We start from the raw sequence: 7,397 nt of genomic DNA on the forward strand, positions 1-7,397 counted from the left end.
TTTTATCATTTTTGGAGTTGTAGACCTCGACTTTGGGAGATTTTTCATAGGCTTTTCAAGCAATTCATTGGGGTAGGTGGTCTTTACCGGAATCTTATTATATTTCATAAACCCATTGTTATTTTCATCATTTAATTAGTGAATTAAATTTGAAATTTGGGGAAAATTTATAAAAACTTTCAAAATGTTAAATGAGGATTTGAAGGGTAATTCGATATCGGAATTTGGTAATTCTTGTATGGTTGAACTCATTACCGAATGTGTGGTCGAATTTTGTAAATTTTGTCGGGTTCCGAGGTGCGAGCCCGTGGGTTGACTTTTTAGTTTTCTTTAAAGATCGAAGCTTTATTATCCGAAATTTGTCTTCTATGATTTTTATTTATGATATTAGGTTATTTTAGCTAGATTTGAGCCGTTCGGAGGTTGTTTCACACGAGAAGGTCATTTTAGAGTATCGGTTTCTTTGAAGTTAGTATCTTGTCTAACTTTGTGTAGGAGAAACTAACCCTTAGGATTCGAGTTGATTGTACTATTTGTGTTATGTGAAAGCGGTGTACGCTAGGTGACGAGTGGGGTACATGAGTTATATGTGGTATTTGACCTATTTAGGTTATCTAGACTCCTTCCATGCCTTTAATCGAATTGTCATGACATGTTATGTCTCTCATTGTTAATCTACCCTTACATAATTTATTTGACATTGCTAGCACTTATTATACCTCGTACTTTTATTTAGCCCTTACATGATTTAGTGGTAGTTATTGCCTTCCATGTCTTGTTACCTTTTTAATTATTGAGTACCTTCCATGACTCCGTGCTTCTCTGCTACTTGCCTTAATTATCGTAATTGCACAACTTAATTGTCACACGTTTCACTTATCATGTTGTATTGTTGTAACATTTGTTGCATTCCTTGATTTTTAAGTGATTCCTTCATTGTCGTGTACTCATATCCTATGATTGTAGAAATTCTTGTAAATTAAGTATTGGATTGTTGATGTTATTGATTTATTTATGGATCGCGTTGCATGCCGCAACATGTGAAATAAGAGTGGATTTATATTGACATGGTGGGATCGGGTTGTGCGCCGCAATAGGTGAAATAAGGGTGGATTGATATGGTGAAATAATGAAGAATTATGATTTTGACTCTGATTATATGGAAGGATCGGGTTGCGTGCCGCAACATATATATTTACTTATTATTATTGTGGTGGAATAAGGAAGGACCGTGTTGCACAGTGGGATCGGGTTGAGCGCCACAATAATTTATGTGTTATGTATTCCTTGTTATATTGCGTTGGTTTCGGTTCTTTCGTACGAAACTTTGGGGATTGGTATTCCCGGTTTTTAGTAGTTTTCAAGGATTGAGTTATTTTCATTAGTTACTGCTTTGCCGTCATTCCCTGTGTTCCTTTTCTATTAATATTATTTTGGTGAATTAATTTTCAAGATGAATTTACTATGCCGAGTCATTATCTCGTACCATGTTGAGTTGTTGGAAACATAACGGTTTTAAAAAAAGAATTATTAACATGCTTATCTTATGTGACTCTTAAGTTAAAACCCGTCGTTTCATTCGGTACTTTACTATTTCTAATAGTTGTCATATTTCACTATAATTGATTTCTCAACTTAATCTCCTTACCTTATCTGATGTTTTGACTTTCTTAAAAAGAATTATTATTATGTTTTAATTTAATAAATTTTATATTAAATTCAATAGCTTTTCCGATGCTTTATTTTATTTGAAAAGGTTATTTTCTTCACCCAAATGATTTCTAAAATAAACTTATTATTTTTCGTTGATTTCTTACTTGGTTCATAAACGGTAATTTTAATTTACGGTATATAAATAAATTTCTTGAATATCTTATTTAGCATTTGACATGGATACTATGTACCAGGTAGCACGTGGGTTTCATCATACAGAAGTGATTTGGGAAAATGTGCGCACAAGGTACCTTGTGTGTAAAGTTTGAAAATCGGGACTTATGATATGAGGTTACGAGCAGTGGTATTTGGGATAATTCTTGTTGAAATTCGTGCATTAGAAATGATTTAATTGATTGAGTTGTCATCGATTTCCCTTGCTTGGACACATTCATATCTCATATGTACCCCGACTATATTGTTGCTTAATTATTTGGCTATTTCTCGTTGCTATTCGTGCTCCCCTTATTTTTATTGTTGAATGTAATTTGGAATCCTTCTACTATTGGCCTTAAATTGATGTTCTTTTCTTGTTAAATTTATATTATATCCTGCTTAGGTTTACATGTCTAGTAGGTGTCTTGACCTCGCCTTGTCACTACTCTACCGTGGTTAGGCTTGATACTTACTGGGTACTACTGTGGTGTACTTATGCTACGCTTCTGCACATTTTTGTGCAGAACCAGGTACTTCAGATCGAGTTGGTTTTGAGACTTATGCTTATGCAGCTGGAGACTTCAAGATACACCTGTTAGACGTTCGCAGGCTCCGAAGTCACCTTATGTTGTATTTATTTCCATTGTTTCCATTTATTCCGGAAAAGTGATGTATTCATTATATATAGTTACTCTTAAAAAGGCTTATGACTTGTACTATCGGTTTTAGATATTATATCATGTTTAGACTATTGGCCTGTTTAGAAATTTTTGGTTCATATTTATTAGTAGAACCTGTTATCATTTCGGTATGTATTAGGCTTATGTAGTTTAGAGTCTAGGTGCCATCACGACTCATTTGGAGTGAACTTGGGTCGTGACAAGTTGGTATCAGGGCTCTAAGTTCATAGGTGCTACGAGTCATAAGCAGATTTAGTAGAGTCTTGCGGAATGGTACGAGGACGTCCACACTTATCTTCGAGAGGCTATAAAACTATTAGGAAATTGCACTACTTTCATTCCTTATCGTTCTATGGCTTGAAGCGTATATTTAATATTCTTTTGCATCCACTCGTGTATGATATTGCGCACTCGGTATCAGCTATGCGTCGACGGATCGTGATGCTGTGGATTGGCTACGAGGGAGCTAGGGATGCTCAAACATTGTCTGAACTTGTCATCCAGATTTAGGATGCAGATGTATGGAGAGATCAGCCAGTTGTTCACGTGGGGGTGCAGCGGGTTCTGGCATCTAGGTGATAAGCACGAGCTCGAGATTATTTAATTTGTTGCCTAATCGTGACGATCGTGGTAGGGTCATAAATTGGATGATGATTTGAGAATAGTGGGTGGTATTACGGACTATGTGGTTCGTATGGGTTTTCTACTCTATGAGAGGTACATATTATCATTCAAGGTATCAGAGGAAGCAAGTTTGATTGTCACGAGGATGGACACACTCTTAGTAGATGATTTGTGGTATCTCATGTTTGGTGTTGCACGAGCTATGAATATTAATATTATGGATCATCGAATGTTGTGTCCTATGCGCGTCAATTGGGGGAGTTCACTATCGACGATCAGATTGTAGAGTTATGTGTTATATCAGATTGGCCTGAGATGTATACTGGATATTGAAGGGTTTCCCGGAATTTATATATGAGTAAGATCTGAGATTTACATGGGTTACTGCTAGTACTTGGGATATTTCTACATCATTAATAATTCTACACTTCAACACTAGAGCGGTTAGAGAAAAAACTTCGGACTTATAGAAGGTGCGGGTATCTCGGTTGCGGTATTATGGATGCTTCAGAGGAACTACAGTGGTTTATGAGCTTCGGTGGCTATGCGGTTCGTGCTAGGATCTCTTATGGTGAACTTTGGTTTTGGGATCATTGTGTACCGACAGGGAGAAGTATCACCTTGAGGGTAATTCGGAAGGGGCTTGGAGAAATAGGAAAGCTTGGTAGTAGTTTGGATCAACGCAGTAATTGTATGATCAATTTCTTGGGTACTTATGATGTGGTGAGTCTCTACAAGTCTCATGGCAATACTCTTGTGCTTGGCGGCTTGCGTAGCTTGGTTGAGTTAAAGAGATTCAGTTTTGATGGCTTGGCTATATGCAAATAGGTTTCAAAGTGTTCTCGATGGTTTCTACCACAGTCTGGGATGGGTATTTTCTACCGACGTAAAGAGCATGTTGCGTATTGTGATTTTCTCCTAGATGGGATCAAATGGAAGATTTCTGACTGATCGGGTGTGTAATCTATTGGTGACTCAGAGTTGGTTTTGAGGTTCTCGAGCTTTTCATATAATGGCATGATAGATGTGTTGCATCCTGTGGGGTTGAGATTAGCATGTACAGGCTGGCGGTTCAGTTTTGAAGGAAATGTCCTGAATTCTTAGACAACATGGACAGTTTCAGATGATTAGATAAATGCTATTTTACTACTTGTTATTGACTAAGTATGGTGCGCATTTCAGAAGGCGTACTGTGTTGTGACTTGCGAATACTTCATTGTTATTGTTGTAATCGCTTGGTTGATCGATTGTTGAAATTCAGATTTTTTCTATATGGCATGGAAGTCTTATATAAGTATTTCTCGTGAGGATGATTATCTATAAGAGATGTGTTAGTCATTCGAGTGATGGATCTGGGATAGGCTATGGTGATTCAGGTGTTCTATGGATTGGGAGACTGGGAGTTCTCAAAAATAGCCTATCTTGTGGTTGCGGACTATGAAGATGTGGAGAAAGTTAGCCAGATGGTAGTATGGATTATGGTTAGGTCATTGTGGACTGATGGAGGGTTATTTATTTATTTGTGGATGACCAGGGTTGATTTAGGGGACCATTGGTAGGCCACGTGAGGAAGTGTATTCTACACCGGGTTAGATTTGTTAGCTTAGAACTGTCATTGTCGAGGAGTGTGTTATTAGGTTAGAGTTGAGCTTGTTCGTATTCTGAAATATTTTATGTGTTACTCTTCTACGCTACGAAAGGTTGTGATTTGTTGGTTATATACGCACCCGATGCGGTTCTATTTATGCATTGTAATGATATTCGAGCGAGATAGTTATTGGGGTATTGAATGGTTGATTGCGTTTGGGCTATGGTCTTTCCGGGTTGTGGTATATTGTTCTATTTACTTCTCTATGGTTATGATCATGCGCTTCGTGTACTTGATGTCAAATTGCGTGTAGTTATTGATTTTGAGCATTGTGGCTTGAGGTATTTAGTATGGACTGGTATTGGATGGGTCACGCATTGCAGCGGGGTTATGTGAAGACATGATCTTTGTGTTAGATTCGTGTGTTAGACATGATCCTTGTGTGATTGTTTATCGTCGGCAGTATGTGGGGGGTTTTGAACAAGGTTTTATTTGATGAGGTTCATTGCTGGTATTGGGTTGTGTTGAGCAGCTACTGCTATCGAGAAGTCTTGTTACGAGTGCGTGTTGCGTGGTATATCATGTGATTACGTCTTGGGTTATAGTTATGATGTGATATAGCGTGTTTGGACTTATACAGTGTGTAGATGCGAGATTCGAGTATTGTAAGGAATTTTGGATATTGGGAATTGAGTTCCAAGGTTCATGGGCTAAGGTCAACATAATAATATTCAGTTATGTCATGTGGTTAGGCTTTCTTGGTTCGGGTAGCGTGGGGTCACCCCCGGGTATGTGCATGGTAAGGTTACACAGTGATTTGATAGCTTTGGAACGACTCTTGGCACGTTCGAGGATGAATGTATGTTTAAGTGGTGGAGAATGTAACAACCCAACTTCCGTTCAGCTATTTAAAGTCTTGATTAGCATCGTATGATTTATTATGACTTGCGTGAGTCGTCGGTTTTGGTTTTTAGGTTATTGAGAATTGATTTGGAAGAATGATTCTCAATTACGAAGCTTTCAATTTGAAGAGTTGACCAAGTTTGACTTTTGTGTATTTGACCCTGGATCGGAGTTTTGTTGGTTCCGTTAGGTCCGGATGGTATTTTAAACTTTGGTGTATGCCCGTATCCGCATTAGGATATTTCTAGAAGGTTTCGGCACATTTTGGCAAAAATTGGAAAGTTGGAGGTTTGGAAGGTTATGAGGTTCGACCGGGAGTTGGCTTTGTTGATATCAGGTTCAGAATTTGATTCCAGGAGTTGGTATAGCTCCTTTATGTCATTTGGAACTTTCATGCAAAATTCGACGCCATTATTGGTTGATTTTGATATTTTTCGGCATGAGTTTTATTAGAAGTTGAAAGTTCATAAGTTCATTAAGTTCGATTTGACATGCAATTCGTAGTTTCGACATTATTTTGAGTTGATTTGAGGCCTCAAGTAGGTCCGTGTTATGTTTTGGAACTTGTTGGCATGTTTCGACGGGGTCCCGGGGGCCTCGGGTGTATTGCGGATGGGCTACAAGCCATTGCTTCTATTTTGGACGGCTGGTTTCTGTCACCTCATGTTCTTGTCACGACCCTAAAACCGACCCGGTCGTGATGGCGCCTATCGTGAAACTAGGCCAGCCGACACGATTCCCAAATCAAACTATTATTCTATAAAAGTCATTTTAAGCCATTAATTAATAAGAAATCTCATAGTATAAGTCTAAATAACCAGTGCGGAATATATACACAAGCCTGACATCAGGGTGTCACAAGTCCCGAGAATCTACTAAGGTCCGAATACAACGAAGAGTCTGAAAATATACTAAAAATAGTCTAAGGAAGATAAGAGGGAGAAGAGCAGGGCTGCGAACATCGGGCAGCTACCTTGCTAACTCCGATGACTCTGCCACTGAGCAATCAACACCCGCTACCGTGTTCAAAAATACCTGAATCTGCACACAAGGTGCAAGGAGTAATGTGAGTACGCCAACTCAGTAAGTAATAAAAGTAAATAAAAGCTGAGCAGTAAGAAAACACGTAAACCACGTCATAACGCTACAACAATGCAGTACATTTCCAAAACAGTACAAAAATCATTTATTTCGTAAATCAAGCTCAGTTTAAGTAAAACATTTTAAAACAACTTTCAATAGTTTCAAACGAGTGATAAAATAGTGAGTAAAAATGATAGAAATGTAAATAGCCCCTCGGAAAAAACATGTAACATACACTGCCCCTCGGGCAAAATATCAACAGAATCAGCCTCTCGGGCTACCTCACAATCACTCGTAATTAGCCGCTCAGGCATAACATGAATAAAGAACTGCCCCTCGGGCAACAATATGAATCAACAACATCCCCTTGGGCAACAATATGAATCAACAACAGCCCCTCGGGCTACATCGCATCACTCACACTGGGTATCCGCGCTCATTGGGGGTGTAAAGACACCGGTGGGGATCCTACAGCCCAAGCGCTACAATTTGTACGGACAACTCATATGTTATCATATACCTGCGCTCACTGGGGGTGTGCAGACTCCTGGAAGGGCTCCTACAACCCAAACGCTATAACAAGCCATCTCGTGGCATATTCAATTAGGCCTTCAGCCTCACATAATCACAAGCCACCTCGTGGCATAAAT

This window comes from Nicotiana sylvestris, chromosome 1 (assembly GCF_000393655.2).
Source record: "Nicotiana sylvestris chromosome 1, ASM39365v2, whole genome shotgun sequence".
NCBI classification, from domain to species: domain Eukaryota; kingdom Viridiplantae; phylum Streptophyta; class Magnoliopsida; order Solanales; family Solanaceae; genus Nicotiana; species Nicotiana sylvestris.